Raw genomic sequence first — 21,055 nt, forward strand, 5'->3', positions numbered from 1 at the left:
GAGGCGAAAAAATTATATGTATATATGTATATATATATATATATATATATATATATTTTTTTTTTTTTTTTTCATACTATTCGCCATTTCCCGCGATAGCGAGGTAGCGTTAAGAACAGAGGACTGGGCCTTTGAGGGAATATCCTCACCTGGCCCTCTTCTCTGTTCATTCTTTTGGAAAATTAAAAAAAAAAAAAAACGAGAGGGGAGGATTTCCAGCCCCCCGCTCCCTTCCCTTTTAGTCGCCTTCTACGACACGCAGGGAATACGTGGGAAGTATATATATAAACGCGGGAGACAGCGACAAAGCAAAAAAAAAAAAAAATATATATATATATATATATATATATATATATATATATATATATATATATATATATATATATATATATATATACATATATATATATTATATACATATATATATATAAATACATTTCTTTTCTTTCAAACTATTCGCCATTTCCCGCATTAGCGAGGTAGCGTTAAGAACAGAGGAGTGGGCCTTTGAGGGAATATCCTCACCTGGCCCAATTCTCTGTTCCTTCTTTTTGAAAATTAAAAAAAAAACGAGAGGGGAGGATTTCCAGCCCCCCGCTCCCTCCCCTTTTAGTCGCCTTCTACGACATGCAGGGAATACGTGGGAAGTATTCTTTCTCCCCTATCCCCAGGGAACACACACACACACACACACACACACACACACACACACACACACACACACATATATATATATATATATATATATATGGTGAAGGCATGTACAGAGCATCAGATTGGGGAAGAGCAGTGTGGTTTCAGAAGTGGTAGAGGATGTGTGGATCAGGTGTTTGCTTTGAAGAATGTATGTGAGAAATACTTAGAAAAGCAAATGGATTTGTATGTAGCACCTATGGATCTGGAGAAGGCACATGATAGAGCTGACAGAGATGCTCCGTGGAAGGCATCAAGAATACATGGTGTGGGAGGCAAGTTGCTAGAAGCAGTGAAAAGTTTTTATCAAGGATGTAAGGCATGTGTACGTGTCGGAAGAGAGGAAAGTGACCGGTTCCCAGCGAATGCAGGTCTGCGGCAGGGGTGCGTGATGTCTCCATGGTTGCTCAATTTGTCCATGGATGGGGCCGCTATATATATATATATATATATATATATATATATATATATATATATATATATATATATATATATATATATATATATATATATATATATATATATATATATATATATATATAAATAATATATATATGTATATATATACTATATATATATATATATATATATATATATATATATATATATATATATATATATATATATAGATAGATAGATAGATAGATAGACAGATAGATATATATATATATATATAAATATTTATTATATATCATTTTATTTTGCTTCGTCGCTGTCTCCCGCGTTTCCGAGGTAGCGCAAGGAAACAGACGAAAGAAATGGCCCAACCCACCCCCATACACATGTATATACATACACGTCCACACACGCAAATATGCATACCTATACATCTCAATGTACACATATATATACACACACAGACACATACATATATACCAGTGCACACAATTCACACTGTCTGCCTTCATTCATTCCATCGCCACCCCGCCACACATGGAATACCATCCCCCTCCCCCCTCATGTGTGCGAGGTAGCGCTAGAAAAAGACAACAAAGACACATTCGTTCACACTCAGTCTCTAGCTGTCATGCAATAACGCCCGAAACCACAGCTCCCTTTCCACATCCAGACCCCACACAACTTCCCATGGTTTACCCCAGACGCTTCACATGCCCTGATTCAATCCACTGACAGCACGTCGACCCCGGTATACCACAACGTTCCAATTCACTTTATTGCTTGCACGCCTTTCACCCTCCTGCATGTTCAGGTCCCGATCACTCAAAATCTTTTTCACTCCATCTTTCCACCTCCAATTTGGTCTCCCACTTCTCCTCGTTCCCTCCACCTCTGACACATATATCCTCTTGGTCAAACTTTCCTCGCTCATTCTCTCCATGTGACCAAACCATTTCAAAACACCCTCTTCTGCTCTCTCAACCACACTCGTTTTATTTCCACACATCTCTCTTACCCTTACGTTACTTACTCGATCAAACCACCTCACACCACATATTGTCCTCAAACATCTCATTTCCAGCACATCCACCCTCCTGCGCACAACTCTATCCATAGCCCACGCCTCGCAGCCGTACAACATTGTTGGAACCACTATTCCTTCAATCATACCCATTTTTGCTTTCCGATATAATGTTCTCGACTTTCAAACATTCTACATGGCTCCCAGAATTTTCACCCCCTCCCCCACCCTATGATTCTCTTCCGCTTCCATGGTTCCATCCGCTGCCAGATCCACTCCCAGATATCTAAAACACTTTACTTCCTCCAGTTTTTCTCCATTCAAACTTACCTCCCAAATGACTTGACCCTCAACCCAACTCTACCTAATAACCTTACTCTTATTCACATTTACTCTTAACTTTCTTCTTTCACACACTTTACCAAACTCAGTCACAAGCTTCTGCAGTTTCTCACATGAATCAGTCACCAGCGCTGTATCATCAGCAACAACAACTGACTCACTTCCCAAGCTCTCTCATCCACAACAGACTGCATACTTGCCCCTCTTTCCAAAACTCTTGCATTCACCTCCCTAACAACCCCATCCATAAACAAATTAAACAACCATGGAGACATCACACACCCCTGCCGCAAACCTACATTCACTGAGAACCAATCACTTTCCTCTCTTCCTACACGTACACATGCCTTACATCCTTGATAAAAACTTTTCGCTGCTTCTAACAACTTGCCTCCCACACCATATATTCTTAATACCTTCCACAGAGCATCTGTATCTACTCTATCATATGCCTTCTCCAGATCCATAAATGCTACATACAAATCCATTTGCTTTTCTAAGTATTTCTCACATACATTCTTCAAAGCAAAAACCTGATCCACACATCCTCTACCACTTCTGAAACCACACTGCTCTTCCCCAATCTGATGCTCTGTACATGCCTTTACCCTCTCAGTCAATACCCTCCCATATAATTTACCAGGAATACTCAACAAACGTATACCTCTGTAATTTTAGCACTCACTCTTATCCCCTTTGCCTTTGTACAATGGCACTATGCAAGCATCCAGCCAATCCTAAGGCGCCTCACCATGACTCATACATACACTGAATAACCTTACCAACCAGTCAACAATACAGTCACCCCCTTTTTTTGATAAATTCCACTGCAATACCATCCAAACCTGCTGCCTTGCCGGCTTTCATCATCCGCAAAGTTTTTACTACCTCTTCTCTGTTTACCAAATAAGTTTCCCTAACCCTCTCACTTTGCAATACCACCTCGACCAAAACACCCTATGTCTGCCACTCTATCATCAAACACATTCAACAAACCTTCAAAATACTCACTCCATCTCCTTCTCACATCACCACTACTTGTTATTACCTCCCAGTTTGTATAGACCTTCACTAATATTCACTTGTTTCAAAATCTGTTTTCACTGAACTGATAAAGTTGTGTATAAAAGACTATTTCAATTCAAGGGAGATTATTATGCTCAAAAGTTTTGAATGGCAACGGGTATATCTCTTACAGCTGGACTAAGTAATCTGTATATCGAATTTTTCGACACGTAATTGATAAAGGATATCTTACCTTCTAATGCAATTTGGTTTGGATATGTAGATGATGTTCTTTGTGTTTGGCCAACAAATGAAAATTTACAAATATTTCTCCCCTTACTTAACAATTTAGTGCCTTCCATCAAATTTACTGTAGAAAATGAAAATAATCGTATGTTACCATTTTTAGATTGCATGACCCATAGGCAAGGAAACAAGTTTAAGTTAAGCATATACAGAAAAACCACTAATGTATGCTCATATATCCATTATTACTCATCTCAGCATGACATATCTAAAATATCATCACTTCAGTCTATGTTCCTTAGGGTATTACGTATTTGCAGTCCAGAGTTTATTGATGATGAGTTTGAGAAGATATAATCTATTGGATCTAAGTTAAAGTAACCTAGAACTTTCATTGATAAATCCCTTAAGTTAGCAAAGAAATCATTTTATAGAGTTGAGCCTAAACATCCTACATACACATCACGAATCTCTCAGTTCTCCCGTTTGATAATGATTTTACTTTACTTTCCATGTTGCTTAAATCCTTTAATGCAAATGTTGCATTCAGCAACAAAAATACTAAGAAGAACACCTTAATCAGGAAGTCACCAGAACATTCTCTTGGGTGCATCTATAAAGTGCCATGTAGGAATTGTGATAAGTTTTATGTTGGGCAAACTGGTAAGGATCTTTCTATTAGACTTAAGCAACATAATATAGTATAAGAACGGGACAAGAATCAAATGCCTTGTTTAATCACTATTAATCACTTGTTTAAAAACTATGATCATTGTATTGACTGGAGTAGTGCCATCTCAGTTATTAACTCTAATTCCAGAACAACGAGAAACATCATTGAATATTCTATCATTAAATACACAAAGAATTACAATCTTGATATTAGTGATGGTCTACATAAATTGGATAACTTTACTGTCGAAGAAATTTGCAAAAAATTCACCTTCTTGTCCACATGATACTATATTATACGCTCGTTGTATGCCTTGGACAATCGCAGATTTACCAAATGACGTCCTAGCTACATCTGTCCGTTGTATATCAGCTGACTGTTTCATTTCTCTCTTGTGTCTCCCCTGATGATGTAATTATTACATGACAGTGCACTTGGGAACTTATCTTGTCTCATTTTCCCTGTGGACTCATAGGAATATACTTGGTCACGCAAAAAATTGTGATCCTTTCCAGGATATATATATATATATATATATATATATATATATATATATATATATATATATATATATATATATATATATATATATATATATACATTGGGGAAGAGCAGTGTGGTTTCAGTAGTAGTAGAGGATGTGTGGATCAGGTGTTTGCTTTGAAGAAGGTATGTGAGAAATACTTAGAAAAGCAAATGGATTTGTATGTAGCATTTATGGATCTGGAGAAGGCATATGATAGAGATGATAGAGATGCTCTGTGGAAGGTATTAAGAATATATGGTGTGAGAGGGAAGTTGTTAGAAGCAGTGAAAAGTTTCTATCGAGGATGTAAGGCATGTTTACGTGTAGGAAGAGAGGAGAGTGATTGGTTCTCAGTGAATGTAGGTTTGCGGCAGGGGTGTGTGATGTCTCCATGGTTGTTTAATTTGTTTATGGATGGGGTTGTTAGGGAGGTGAATGCAAGAGTTTTGGAAAGAGGGGCAAGTATGAGGTCTGTTGGGGATGAGAGAGCTTGGGAAGTGAGTCAGTTGTTGTTCGCTGATGATACAGCGCTGGTGGCTGATTCATGTGAGAAACTGCAGAAGCTGGTGACTGAGTTTGGTAAAGTGTGTTAAAGAAGAAAGTTAAGGGTAAATGTGAATAAGAGCAAGGTTATTAGGTACAGTAGTGTTGAGGGTCAAGTCAATTGGGAGGTGAGTTTGAATGGAGAAAAACTGGAGGAAGTGAAGTGTTTTAGATATCTGGGAGTGGATCTGGCAGCGGATGGAACCATGTTAGCGGAAGTGGATCATAGGGTGGGGGAGGGGGCGAAAATTCTGAGAGCCTTGAAGAATGTGTGGAAGTCGAGAACATTATCTCGGAAAGCAAAAATGGGTATGTTTGAAGGAATAGTGGTTCCAACAATGTTGTATGGTTGCGAGGCGTGGGCTATGGATAGAGTTGTGCGCAGGAGGATGGATGTGCTGGAAATGAGATGTTTGAGGACAATGTGTGGTGTGAGGTGGTTTGATCGAGTAAGTAACGTAAGGGTAAGAAGGATGTGTGGAAATAAAAAGAGCGTGGTTGAGAGAGCAGAAGAGGGTGTTTTGAAATGGTTTGGGCACATGGAAACAATGAGTGAGGAAAGATTGACCAAGAGGATATATGTGTCGGAGGTGGAGGGAACGAGGAGAAGAGGGAGACCAAATTGGAGGTGGAAATATGGAGTGAAAAAGATTTTGTGTGATCGGGGCCTGAACATGCAGGAGGGTGAAAGGCGGGCAAGGAATAGAGTGAATTGGAGTTATGTGGTAAACCGGGGTTGACGTGCTGTCAGTGGATTGAATCAAGGCATGTGAAACGTCTGGGGTAAACCATGGAAAGCTGTGTAGGTATGTATATTTGCGTGTGTGGACGTATGTATATACATGTGTATGGGGGTGGGTTGGGCCATTTCTTTCGTCTGTTTCGTTGCGCTACCTCGCAAGCGCGGGAGACAGCGACAAAGCAAAAAAAAAAAAAAAGATATATATATATATATATATATATATATATATATATATATATATATATATATATATATATGTATATATATATATATATATATATATATATATATATATATATATATATATATATATATATATATATATATACTTCCACCACTCCTGTTTCAGGAGTAGTGCTACTCCTTCCCTTGCTCTTGTCCTTTCACTAACCCGTGACTTTGCTCCCAAGACATTCACAAACCACTTTTCCCCTTTACCCTTGAGCTTCGTTTCACTTAGAGGCAAAACATCCAGGATCCTTTCCTCAAACATAATGCCTATCATTCGTTTTTCTCATCTTAGTTACATCAACACACATTTAGACAACTTGCCTCCCACACCATATATTCTTAATACCTTCCACAGAGCATCTCTATCAACTCTATCGTATGCCTTCTCCAGATCCATAAATGCTACATACAAATCCATTTGCTTTTCTAAGTATTTCTCACATACATTCTTCAAAGCAAACACCTGATCCACACATCCTCTACTACTTCTGAAACCACACTGCTCTTCCCCAATCTGATGCTCTGTACATGCCTTCACCCTCTCAATCAATACCCTCCCATATAATTTACCAGGAATACTCAACAAACTTATACCTCTGTAATTTGAGCACTCACTCTTATCCCCTTTGCCTTTGTACAATGGCACTATGCACGCATTCCGCCAATCCTCAGGCACCTCACCATGAGTCATACATACATTAAATAACCTTACCAACCAGTCAACAATACAGTCACCCCCTTTTTTAATAAATTCCACTGCAATACCATCCAAACCTGCTGCCTTGCCGGCTTTCATCTTCCGCAAAGCTTTTACTACCTCTTCTCTGTTTACCAAATCATTTTCCCTAACCCTCTCACTTTGCACACCACCTCGACCAAAACACCCTATATCTGCCACTCTATCACCAAACACATTCAACAAACCTTCAAAATACTCACTCCATCTCCTTCTCACATCACCACTACTTGTTATCACCTCCCCATTTGCGCCCTTCACTGAAGTTCCCATTTGCTCCCTTGTCTTACGCACTTTATTTACCACCTTCCAGAACATCTTTTTATTCTCCCTAAAATTTAATGATACTCTCTCACCCCAACTCTCATTTGCCCATTTTTTCACCTCTTGTACCTTTCTCTTGACCTCCTGTCTCTTTCTTTTATACATCTTCCACTCAATTGCATTTTTTCCCTGCAAAAATCGTCCAAATGCCTCTCTCTTCTCTTTCACTAATACTCTTACTTCTTCATCCCACCACTCACTACCCTTTCTAACCAACCCACCTCCCACTCTTCTCAGGCCACAAGCATCTTTTGCGCAATCCATCACTGATTCCCTAAATACATCCCATTCCTCCCCCACTCCCCTTACTTCCATTGTTCTCACCTTTTTCCATTCTGTACTCAGTCTCTCCTGGTACTTCCTCACACAAGTCTCCTTCCCAAGCTCACTTACTCTCACGACCCTCTTCACCCCAACATTCACTCTTCTTTTCTGAAAACCCATACAAATCTTCACCTTAGCCTCCACAAGATAATGATCAGACATCCCTCCAGCTACACCTCTCAGCACATTAACATCCAAAAGTCTCTCTTTCGCGCGCCTGTCAATTAACACGTAATCCAATAACGCTCTCTGGCCATCTCTCCTACTTACATAAGTATACTACTGCTACTCCTTCCCTTGCTCTTGTCCTCTCACTAACCCCTGACTTTACTCCCAAGACATTCCCAAACCACTCTTCCCCTTTACCCTTGAGCTTCGTTTCACTCAAAGCCAAAACATCCAGGTTCCTTTCCTCAAACATACTACCTATCTCTCCTTTTTTCACATCTTGGTTACATCCACACACATTTAGGCACCCCAATCTGAGCCTTCGAGGAGGATGAGCACTCCCCGCGTGACTCCTTCTTCTGTTTCCCATTTAAGAAAGTTAAAAAAATACAAGGAGGGGAGGATTTCTGGCCACCCGCTCCCGTCCCCTCTAGTCGCTTTCTACGACACGCGAGGAATGCGTGGGAAGTATTCTTTCACCCCTATCCCCAGGGATAATATACATATATATATATATATATATATATACATATATATATACACATACACATATATATATATATATATATATATATATACACACATACACACATACACACACACACGCACATATACACACACACACACATACATATATATACATATGAAAAATGTAAGAAACAATTTAGAAAACTGAAACTTCTAGCTTGAAATGAAATGAAAAAATGAATGTCACATAATGCTTCAACCTCTGGCTATGGAAAAAGGAAATGTATAATTTATTTACACAAACGTCAATAGTAGTTCTCATCAATTTAACCACTATATATATATATATATATATATATATATATATATATATATATTATTTTTTTATTATACTTTGTCGCTGTCTCCCGCGTTTGCGAGGTAGCGCAAGGAAACAGACGAAAGAAATGGCCCAACCCCCCCCCCATACACATGTATATACATACGTCCACACACGCAAATATACATACCTACACAGCTTTCCATGGCTTACCCCAGACGCTTCACATGCCCTGATTCAATCCACTGACAGCACGTCAACCCCGGTATACCACATCGCTCCAATTCACTCTATTCCCTGCCCTCCTTTCACCCTCCTGCATGTTCAGGCCCCGATCACACAAAATCTTTTTCACTCCATCTTTCCACCTCCAATTTGGTCTCCCTCTTCTCCTTGTTCCCTCCACCTCCGACACATATATCCTCTTGGTCAATCTTTCCTCACTCATCCTCTCCATGTACCCAAACCACTTCAAAACACCCTCTTCTACTCTCTCAACCACGCTCTTTTTATTTCCACACATCTCTCTTACCCTTACGTTACTCACTCGATCAAACCACCTCACACCACACATTGTCCTCAAACATCTCATTTCCAGCACATCCATCCTCCTGCGCACAACTCTATCCATAGCCCACGCCTATATATATATATATATATATATATATATATATATATATATATATATATATATATATTTTTTTTTTTATATATACATTTTTCATATATATATATATGTATGTGTGTGTGTGTGTATATGTGCGTGTGTGTGTGTATGTGTGTGTATGTGTATATATATATATATATGTATATTATCCCTGGGGATAGGGGTGAAAGAATACTTCCCACGCATTCCTCGCGTGTCGTAGGAAGCGACTAGAGGGGACGGGAGCGGGGGGCCAGAAATCCTCCCCTCCTTGTATTTTTTTAACTTTCTAAAATGGGAAACAGAAGAAGGAGTCACGCGGGGAGTGCTCATACTCCTCGAAGGCTCAGATTGGGGTGCCTAAATGTGTGTGGATGTAACCAAGATGTGAAAAAAGGAGAGATAGGTAGTATGTTTGAGGAAAGGAACCTGGATGTTTTGGCTCTGAGTGAAACGAAGCTCAAGGGTGAAGGGGAAGAGTGGTTTGGGAATGTCTTGGGAGTAAAGTCAGGGGTTAGTGAGAGGACAAGAGCAAGGGAAGTATTAGCAGTACTCCTGAAACAGTTGTGGGAGTACGTGATAGAATGTAAGAAAGTAAATTCTCGATTTATGTGGGTAAAACTGAAAGTTGATGGAGAGAGATGGGTGATTATTGGTGCATATGCACCTGGGCATGAGAAGAAAGATCATGAGAGGCAAGTGTTTTGGGAGCAGCTGAATGAGTGTGTTAGTGGTTTTGATGCACGAGACCGGGTTATAGTGATGGGTGATTTGAATGCAAAGGTGAGTAATGTGGCAGTTGAGGGATTAATTGGTATACATGGGGTGTTCAGTGTTGTAAATGGAAATGGTGAAGAGCTTGTATATTTATGTGCTGAAAAAGGACTGATGATTGGGAATACCTGGTTTAAAAAGCGAGATATACATAAGTATACTTATGTAAGTAGGAGAGATGGCCAGAGAGCGTTATTGGATTACGTGTTAATTGACAGGCGCGCGAAAGAGAGACTTTTGGATGTTAATGTGCTGAGAGGTGCAACTGGAGGGATGTCTGATCATTATCTTGTGGAGGCTAAGGTGAAGATTTGTATGGGATTTCAGAAAAAAAGAGTGAATGTTGGGGTGAAGAGGGTGGTGAGAGTAAGTGAGCTTGGGAAGGAGACTTGTGTGAGGAAGTACCAGGAGAGACTGAGTACAGAATGGAAAAAGGTGAGAACAATGGAAGTATGGGGAGTGGGGGAGGAATGGGATGTATTTAGGGAATCAGTGATGGATTGCGCAAAAGATGCTTGTGGCATGAGAAGAGTGGGAGGTGGGTTGATTAGAAAAGGTAGTATGTGGTGGGATGAAGAAGTAAGAGTATTAGTGAAAGAGAAGAAAGAGGCATTTGGACGGTTTTTGGAGGGAAAAAATGCAGTTGAATGGGACGCGTATAAAAGAAAGAGACAGGAGGTCAAGAGAAAGGTGCAAGAGGTGAAAAAAAGGGCAAATGAGAGTTGGGGTGAGAGAGTATCATTAAATTTTAGGGAGAATAAAAAGATGTTCTGGAAGGAGGTAAATAAAGTGCGTAAGACAAGGGAGCAAATGGGAACTTCAGTGAAGGGCGCAAATGGGGAGGTAATAACAAGTAGTGGTGATGTGAGAAGGAGATGGAGTGAGTATTTTGAAGGTTTGTTGAATGTGTTTGATGATAGAGTGGCAGATATAGGGTGTTTTGGTCGAGGTGGTGTGCAAAGTGAGAGGGTTAGGGAAAATGATTTGGTGAACAGAGAAGAGGTAGTAAAAGCTTTGCGGAAGATGAAAGCCGGCAAGGCAGCAGGTTTGGATGGTATTGCAGTGGAATTTATTAAAAAAGGGGGTGACTGTATTGTTGACTGGTTGGTAAGGTTATTTAATGTATGTATGACTCACGGTGAGGTGCCTGAGGATTGGCGGAATGCGTGCATAGTGCCATTGTACAAAGGCAAAGGGGATAAGAGTGAGTGCTCAAATTACAGAGATATAAGTTTGTTGAGTATTCCTGGCGAATTATATGGGAGGGTATTGATTGAGAGGGTGAAGGCATGTACAGAGCATCAGATTGGGGAAGAGCAGTGTGGTTTCAGAAGTGGTAGAGGATGTGTGGATCAGGTGTTTGCTTTGAAGAATGTATGTGAGAAATACTTAGAAAAGCAAATGGATTTGTATGTAGCATTTATGGATCAGGAGAAGGCATATGATAGAGTTCATAGAGATGCTCTGTGGAAGGTATTAAGAATATATGGTGTGGGAGGCAAGTTCTTAGAAGCAGTGAAAAGTTTTTTCGAGGATGTAAGGCATGTGTACGTGTAGGAAGAGAGGAAAGTGATTGGTTCTCAGTGAATGTAGGTTTGCGGCAGGGGTATGTGATGTCTCCATGGTTGTTTAATTTGTTTATGGATGGGGTTGTTAGGGAGGTGAATGAAAGAGTTTTGGAAAGAGGGGCAAGTATGAAGTCTGTTGGGGATGAGAGAGCTTGGGAAGTGAGTCAGTTGTTGTTCGCTGATGATACAGCGCTGGTGGTTGATTCATGTGAGAAACTGCAGAAGCTGGTGACTGAGTTTGGTAAAGTGTGTGAAAGAAGAAAGTTAAGAGTAAATGTGAATGAGAGCAAGGTTATTAGGTACAGTAGGGTTGAGGGTCAAGTCAATTGGGAGGTGAGTTTGAATGGAGAAAAACTGGAGGAAGTGAAGTGTTTTAGATATCTGGGAGTGGATCTGGCAGCGGATGGAACCATGGAAGCGGAAGTGGATCATAGGGTGGGGGAGGGGGCGAAAATTCTGGGAGCCTTGAAGAATGTGTGGAAGTCGAGAACATTATCTCGGAAAGCAAAAATGGGTATGTTTGAAGGAATAGTGGTTCCAACAATGTTGTATGGTTGCGAGGCGTGGGCTATGGATAGAGTTGTGCGCAGGAGGATGGATGTGCTGGAAATGAGATGTTTGAGGACAATGTGTGGTGTGAGGTGGTTTGATCGAGTGAGTAACGTAAGGGTAAGAGAGATGTGTGGAAATAAAAAGAGCGTGGTTGAGAGAGCAGAAGAGGGTGTTTTGAAGTGGTTTGGGCACATGGAGAGAATGAGTGAGGAAAGATTGACCAAGAGGATATATGAGTCGGAGGTGGAGGGAACGAGGAGAAGAGGGAGACCAAATTGGAGGTGGAAAGATGAAGTGAAAAAGATTTTGTGTGATCGGGGCCTGAACATGCAGGAGGGTGAAAGGAGGGCAAGGAATAGAGTGAATTGGAGCGATGTGGTATACCGGGGTTGACGTGCTGTCAGTGGATTGAATCAAGGCATGTGAAGCGTCTGGGGTAAACCATGGAAAGCTGTGTAGGCATGTATATTTGCGTGTGTGGACGTATGTATATACATGTGTATGGGGGGGGGGCATTTCTTTCGTCTGTTTCCTTCCGCTACCTCGCAAACGCGGGAGACAGCGACAAAGTATAGTAAAAAAAATAATATAAAATATATATATATATATATATATATATATATATATATATATATATATATATATATATATATATATATATATATATATATATATATATATATATGTATATATATACATATATATATATAAATATATATATATATATATATATATATATATATATATATATATATATATATATATATATATATATATATATATATATATATATATATATATATATGCGCAAAAGATGCTTGTGGCATGAGAAATGTGGGAGGTGGGCAGATTAGAAAGGGTAGTGAGTTGTGGGATGAAGAAGTAAGATTATCAGTGAAAGAGAAGAGAGAGGCATTTGGACGATTTTTGCAGGAAAAAATGCAAATGACTGGGCGATGTATAAAAGAAAGAGGCAGGAGGTCAAGAGAAAGGTGCAAGAGGTGAAAAAGAGGTGAAATGAGAGTTCGGGTAGGAGAGTATCATTAAATTTTTGGGAGAAAAAAAATATGTTTTGGAAGGAGGTAAATAAAGTGCGTAAGACAAGGGAACAAATGGGAACGTCAGTGAGAGGTGCTAATGGGGAGGTGATAACGAGTAGTGGTGATGTGAGAAGGAGATGGAGTGAGTATTTTGAAGGTTTATTGAATATGTTTGATGATAGAGTGGCAGATATAGGGTGTCGAGGTGGTGTGCAAAGTGAGATGGTTAGGGAGAATGATTTGGCAAACAGAGAAGAGGTAGTAAAAGCTTTGTGGAAGATGAAAGCCGGCAAGGCAGCGGGTTTGGATGGTATAGCAGTGGAATCTATTAAAAAAAAGGAGGTGACTGTATTGTTGACTGGTTGATAAGGTTATTCAATGCATCGATGACTCTTGGTGAAGTGCCTGAGGACTGGCGGAATGCTTGCACAGTGGTATTGTGCAAAGGCAAAGGGGATAAAAGTGAGGTATAAGTGAGGTATAAGTTTGTTGAGTATTCCTGGGAGATTATATGGGAGGGTATTAATTGAGAGGGTGAAGTCATGTACAGAGCATCAGATTGGGGAAAAGCAGTGTGGTTTCAGAAGTGGTAGAGGATATGTGGATCAGGTGTTTGGTTTGAAGAATGTATGTGAGAAATACTTAGAAAAGCAAATGGATTTGTATGTAGCTTTTATGGATTTGGAGAAGGCAGGGGTGCGTGATGTCTCCATGGTTTTTTTAATTTGTTTATGGATGGGGTTGTTAGGGAGGTGAATGCAAGAGTTTTGGAGAGAGGGGCAAGGATGCAGCCCCTTGTGGATGAGAGAGCTTGGAAAGTGAGTCAGTTGTTGTTCGCTGATGATACAGCGCTTGTGGCTGATTCGGGTGGGAATCCGCAGAAGCTGGTGGATGCAGAAGGAGGGTGGATGTCCTGGAAATGAGATGTTTGAGGACAATATGTGGTGTGAGGTGGTTTGATCGAGTAAGTAATAATAGGGTAAGAGAGATGTGTGGTAATAAAAAGAGTGTGACAGAGAGAGCAAAAGTGGGTGTTTTGAAATGGTTTGGTCACATGGAGAGAATGAGTGAGGAGAGATTGACCAAGAGGATATGTGTGTTAGAATTGGAGGGATCGAGGAGAGGTGGGAGACGAAATCGGAGGTGGAAAGATGGGGTGAAAAAGATTTTGAGTGATCGGGGCCTGAACATGCAGGAGGGTGAAAGGCGTGCAAGGAGTAGAGTGAATTGGAACGATGTGGTATACCGGAGTCGACGTGCTGTCAATGGATTAAATCAGGGCATGTGAAGCGTCTGGGGTAAACCATGGAAAGTTCTCTGGTGCCTGGATGTGGAAAGGGAGCTATGGTTTTGGTGCATTTTGCATGACAGCTAGAGACTGAGTGTGAACGAATACGGCCTTTGTTGTCTTTTCCTAGCGCTACCTCGCGCACATGCGGGGGGAGGTGATTGTTATTTCATGTGTGGCGGGATGGGGACGAGAATAAATAAGGGCAGACAGTATGAATTGTGTACATGTGTATATATGTATATGTCTGTGTGTGTATATATTTGTATACGTTGAGATGTATAGGTATGTATATGTGCGTGTGTGGACGTGTATAAATATACGTGTGTATGTGGGTGGGTTGGGCCATTCTTTCGTCTGTTTCCTTTCGTAACCTCCCTAACGCGGGAGACGGGGACAAAGTATAAGATAATATATATATTTTTTTTTTCTTTTATATACTTTGTCGCTGTCTCCCGCGTTTGCGAGGTAGCGCAAGGAAACAGACGAAAGAAATGGCCCAAACCCCCCCATACACATGTATATACATACGTCCACACACGCAAATATACATACCTACACAGCTTTCCATGGTTTACCCCAGACGCTTCACATGCCTTGCTTCAATCCACTGACAGCACGTCAACCCCGGTATACCACATCGCTCCAATTCACTCTATTCCTTGCCCTCCTTTCACCCTCCTGCATGTTCAGGCCCCGATCACACAAAATCTTTTTCACTCCATCTTTCCACCTCCAATCTGGTCTCCCTCTTCTCCTTCTTCCCTCCACCTCTGACACATATATCCTCTTGGTCAATCTTTCCTCACTCATCCTCTCCATGTGCCCAAACCACTTCAAAACACCCTCTCCTGCTCTCTCAACCACGCTCTTTTTATTTCCACACATCTCTCTTACCCTTACGTTACTCACTCGATCAAACCACCTCACACCACACATTGTCCTCAAACATCTCATTTCCAGCACATCCATCCTCCTGCGCATAACTCTATCCATAGCCCACGCCTCGCAACCATACAACATTGTTGGAACCACTATTCCTTCAAACATACCCATTTTTGCTTTCCGAGATAATGTTCTCGACTTCCACACATTCTTCAAGGCCCCCAGGATTTTCGCCCCCTCCCCCACCCTATGATCCACTTCCGCTTCCATGGTTCCATCCGCTGCCAGATCCACTCCCAGATATCTAAAACACTTCACTTCCTCCAGTTTTTCTCCATTCAAACTCACCTCCCAATTGACTTGACCCTCAACCCTACTGTACCTAATAACCTTGCTCTTATTCACATTTACTCTTAACTTTCTTCTTCCACACACTTTTCCAAACTCAGTCACCAGCTTCTGCAGTTTCTCACATGAATCAGCCACCAGCGCTGTATCATCAGCGAACAACAACTGACTCACTTCCCAAGCTCTCTCATCCCCAACAGAATTCATACTTGCCCCTCTTTCCAAAACTCTTGCATTTACCTCCCTAACAACCCCATCAATAAACAAATTAAACAACCATGGAGACATCACACACCCCTGCCGCAAACCTACATTAACTGAGAACCAATCACTTTCCTCTCTTCCTACACGTACACATGCCTTACATCCTCGATAAAAACTTTTCACTGCTTCTAACAACTTTCCTCCCACACCATATATTCTTAATACCTTCCACAGAGCATCTCTATCAACTCTATCATATGCCTTCTCCAGATCCATAAATGCTACATACAAATCCATTTGCTTTTCTAAGTATTTCTCACATACATTCTTCAAAGCAAACACCTGATCCACACATCCTCTACCACTTCTGAAACCACACTCCTCTTCCCCAATCTGATGCTCTGTACATGCCTTCACCCTCTCAATCAATGCCCTCCCATATAATTTACCAGGAATACTCAACAAACTTATACCTTTGTAATTTGAGCACTCACTCTTATCCCCTTTGCCTTTGTACAATGGCACTATGCACGCATTCCGCCAATCCTCAGGCACCTCACCATGAGTCATACATACATTAAATAACCTTACCAACCAGTCAACAATACAGTCACCCCCTTTTTTAATAAATTTCACTGCAATACCATCCAAACCTACTGCCTTGCCGGCTTTCATATATATATATATATATATATATATATATATATATATATATATATATATATATATATATATATATATATATATTTTTTTTTTTTTTTTTTTTTTCTTATACCTCGTCGCTGTCTCCCGCGTTTGCGAGGTAGCGCAAGGAAACAGACGAAAGAATATATATATATATATATATATATATATATATATATATATATATATATATATATATATATATATATATCATGTTACAGTCTATATCATAGTATAAGAATGTCTATGTACTGTCAGGTTTAGTTTCAAGAATGAACTTGATTGAGTCTACCAAACAATCCAAATTAGAAGTAAAGGAATTCTATCTTTATCAATGGGCCACAAACGAAGAATATCATCAACATACCCGTACCATATGATATTGATAGATGTCATAAAGTATATTGCTTTCAAAAAGATTCTATACGTAATGAAGAATTATTCGCTACCCTTACAGCGAATATTTGAAAAATCTCCTGAGGAATGATTAGTATCTTGGCTGCTGCGTTGCCAGATTCTCTGTAGCTTGTGACTGGTATACCATTTTCCAGTGGTTCTACGTGTAGATTGTGCTTCATGAACCACATCATGCTTCACTATACAAATGAACCACGTCAGTGGTGTTCACAGTAACACCCCAGTAGTATCTAGTCTTGCTACCGACAGACTTACAGTCACAGAGTATTTGATGTATCATAAGAGTTGACCGGTCCTGTGCCAGGCTATCTAATTGCTTGCTGGGAAAGGTAAACACGTTTCAGAAGCAGTTAATTTACTCTTAATTCTTCCAGTGTTAATGTAGGAACCCCCTGCCGCTGGGACACAATTGATCAATTTGGCATAATTGCACACACACAGTTTGGAGTATTGCCTGCCCTACCAGACCTCATATCTTCCCACACGAACACTTATCATTAATTTTTCATTAGCTATTTTGTTTCATTATTTTACTCCGAGTTATATAGAGTTAGGTGCATGTTCCCACGGGCTCACTGTTCCCACGGGCTGCTGTTAATCAGGATGTTTGAACACGTAAGAGCTGATCTGTTATTTGAACACGTTGTTGAATGTGTGTTGACGGACTCCCATATAGCCCCTGTCAGTGTGACCTGAGGGGACACACTGGCCAGCATCGTCACACTGTTCACTAGAGTGTGTCATAGTGTGTCATAAGACTATAGCTCAGAGTACTACAGATGGACGTACACATTTTTCAAATAAAGCTACAAAGGCCGCCTGACCTTCATTGAGTACCACAAACGAAGAAGACCCCGATCTCCTTATCAACTCAACCTTACACACACACACACACACACACACACACACACACACACAGTCTGGAGTAATGCCTGCCCAGCCAGACCACTCATATCTTCCCATGCTATCTTGCCACGAGCAATGACCGTGTGCTCTGCTATGGTTATGGATATCATGGAAGTGACATCACCACACAAGTTCTGCCCACACATTTACGATCAGGTTGAGGTCCCGTGATCTCGGAGGCTGTGGGACGAGGCTAATGTGTGGATGGGTCTGTCACGCTTTTGACAACAGTGCACGTGTGTATGGTCGAGGTGTCCTGAACAAGAAAGAATGGTGCATTGTCAGGGTACAGGAAGCGCTGCACAGACGGAGGCAGGCAGGACTTCCTCCAATATCTCGATGTATCTACTCCCAGTGAGACGGCCTGATCCAACTTCTGCCAGCTCCCTAACACCACCTGCGTAATTCAGCCACTTCTCCGGTTTCCAACCACATGTCTGCCGTCATACATAGGAAAACCTAGTGAGCATTGATAGACCGTAGATTAGCATTACCATCACAGCACTGACGGATGAGTAATTCCAACTTACTCTGAACTGTCTGCATAACAAGTATAGGAATATGACTTACGACACTGGTGTAATATTCCGTCAGTAATAATATGTGTATCATATTTCCAAATGATTACCTAAACCCACTGCAGTATACCAACGCGTCAAGAGGTTGTGTCACACGCACTCACGCACAAAGAGAGAGAGAGAGAGAGAGAGAGAGAGAGAGAGAGAGAGAGAGAGAGAGAGAGAGAGAGAGAGAGAGAGAGAGAGAGAGAGAGAGAGAGAGAGAGAGAGAGAGAGAGAGAGAGAGAGAGAGAGAGTCCTACCGGGCGTTTCCTGGCTGCTACACTCTTGTCACTCATTTTCACATCATTAAAAAACGTTTTCTCATCGCAACAGACGATGTTATCCCAAGATGTAGCAGGCTTGCGTGCGTGTTCTAATGCATATTCCAAGCGTCGTCCTATATCCAGCTTCGGCTTCTTTGCTGGTGTAGGGCCATGAAGACCACAGGTTTTGTGATGGTTTCATCTTGTCTGTGTTGTGCAGGACAGTCCAGTGTGTTGACGGATGGCTGGGGTTATGGTATGTGCGATCGCTCTGTCCTGAGCAGGCGTTGTGCACCCAGGCCTGCCCGTTCCACCGTGTGCTTGGACGCGCCAAACCCGCCTAGCAATTTCACTATCAATGAGCCCCACGCCGTGTAGTGCGGTGATCACTGCGCGTGTCTTCTCCCAAGATTTCATCTCTAAAGTAACTCAGATTCGAAATGAACATTACGATTCGTACTGTTCGCTTCGAAGCTCAACTCAATACAGGCTGAACCTGTCCCGTTTCCAACAGATTCGATGCATCGTATTCAGATAACGAACCTCGTGTGGTATATTCTATTAATGTAATTAATGCAATGGATGAGGTAATTCTTCTAATGTACTGATGTTAAAACATTTACAACTTTTGTGAACCTAAAAAGAGATACAAAGATGACCATGGGAGTTGTACGCTACCCTGTCCTTTTGACGATCATTGTCAATTTCAATTTCAATTTCAATGTCAACTTCAATTTTAATATCCGGTGATATAAATCTATGCTAACACTAACATTGTTTGACTAACGTGAATTTCACTACCAACACCCCCTCGTGAACCTACTCTCATCATCATGTTTGTCATGCTAAAGATATATATCATACCTCGTTTGGTGACTCATTCCCTGGTTCATGATCTTGCCAGTGCTGTGCTTAATGCTATATCACTATTACGATACACAAGCATTCTGTGTTTTTTGTACATTGTAGTGTTACATTACTGGATGATTACATCATCTACACTTTGTGATGATATGGGTACTTGTCGTTGCATCTCATAATGTAAGAAATCCCTAAATGACACCCCACCTAGTTCGTTACCAGGCACACATATACACATGTACATAATTCATACTTGCTGCATTTATTCATTCCCGTCGCCAGCCCATAACACATGAAATGACAACCCCCTCCCCCAGCATGCGTGCGAGGTAGAGTTAGAAAAAGATTACAAAGGCTACTTTCGTTCACACTAACTCTCTAGCTGTCATGTATAATGCACCAAAACCACAGCTCCCTTTCCACATCCAGGTCCCACAAAACTTTCCATGGTTTACCCCAGAAGCTTCATATGCCCTAGTTCAATCCATTGACAGCACGTCGACCCCAGTATACCACATCGTTCCAATTCACTCTATTCCTAGCACGCAAATCACCCTCCTACATGTTTAGGTCCCGATCGCTCAAAATCTTTTTCACTCCATCTTTCCACCTCCAATCTAGTCTCCCACTTCTCGTTCCCTCCACCTTTGACACATATATCCTCTTTGTTAATCTTTCTTCACCCATTCTCTCCATGTGACCAAACCATTTCAAAACACACTCTTCTGCTCCCTCAACCACACTCTTTTTATCACCACACATCTCTCTTACTCTTTTATTACTTACTCGATCAAACCACCTCACACCACGTATTGTCCTCAAACATCTCATTTCCATCACATCCACCCTCCTCCGCACAACTCTATCTATAACCCACGCCTCGCAACCATATAACATTGTTGGAACTACTATTTCTTCAAACATACACATTTTTGCTTTCCGACGTAATGTTCTCGCTTTCCACACATTTTTCAACGCTCCCAGAACTCTCACTCCCTCCCCCATCCTGTGACTCGCTTCTGCTTCCATGGTTACATCCGCTGCCAAATCCACTTCCAGATATCTAAAACACTTCACTTCCTCAAGTTTCTCTACATTCAAACTTACCTCACAATTTTCTTGTCCCTCAACCCTACTGTACCTAATAACCTTGCTGTTATTCACATTTACTTTCAACTTTCTTCTTTCACACACTTTACCGAACTCAGTCATCAGCTTCTGTTGTTTCCCATCCTAGACAGCCACCAGTGTTGTATCATCACTTCCCAAGCTCTCTCATCTACAACAAACTGCATACTT

General features: G+C 41.0%; 1 protein-coding gene across 1 annotated transcript in view; it reads right to left on the minus strand.

The window, feature by feature from the left end:
- The window catches only part of LOC139749710 (glutamate receptor ionotropic, kainate 3-like), a 190,658-nt gene that overhangs the window by 10,834 nt on the left and 158,769 nt on the right, over positions 1-21,055 (minus strand). The window lies entirely within an intron of this gene.

This window comes from Panulirus ornatus, chromosome 8 (genome assembly GCF_036320965.1).
Source record: "Panulirus ornatus isolate Po-2019 chromosome 8, ASM3632096v1, whole genome shotgun sequence".
NCBI lineage: Eukaryota > Metazoa > Arthropoda > Malacostraca > Decapoda > Palinuridae > Panulirus > Panulirus ornatus.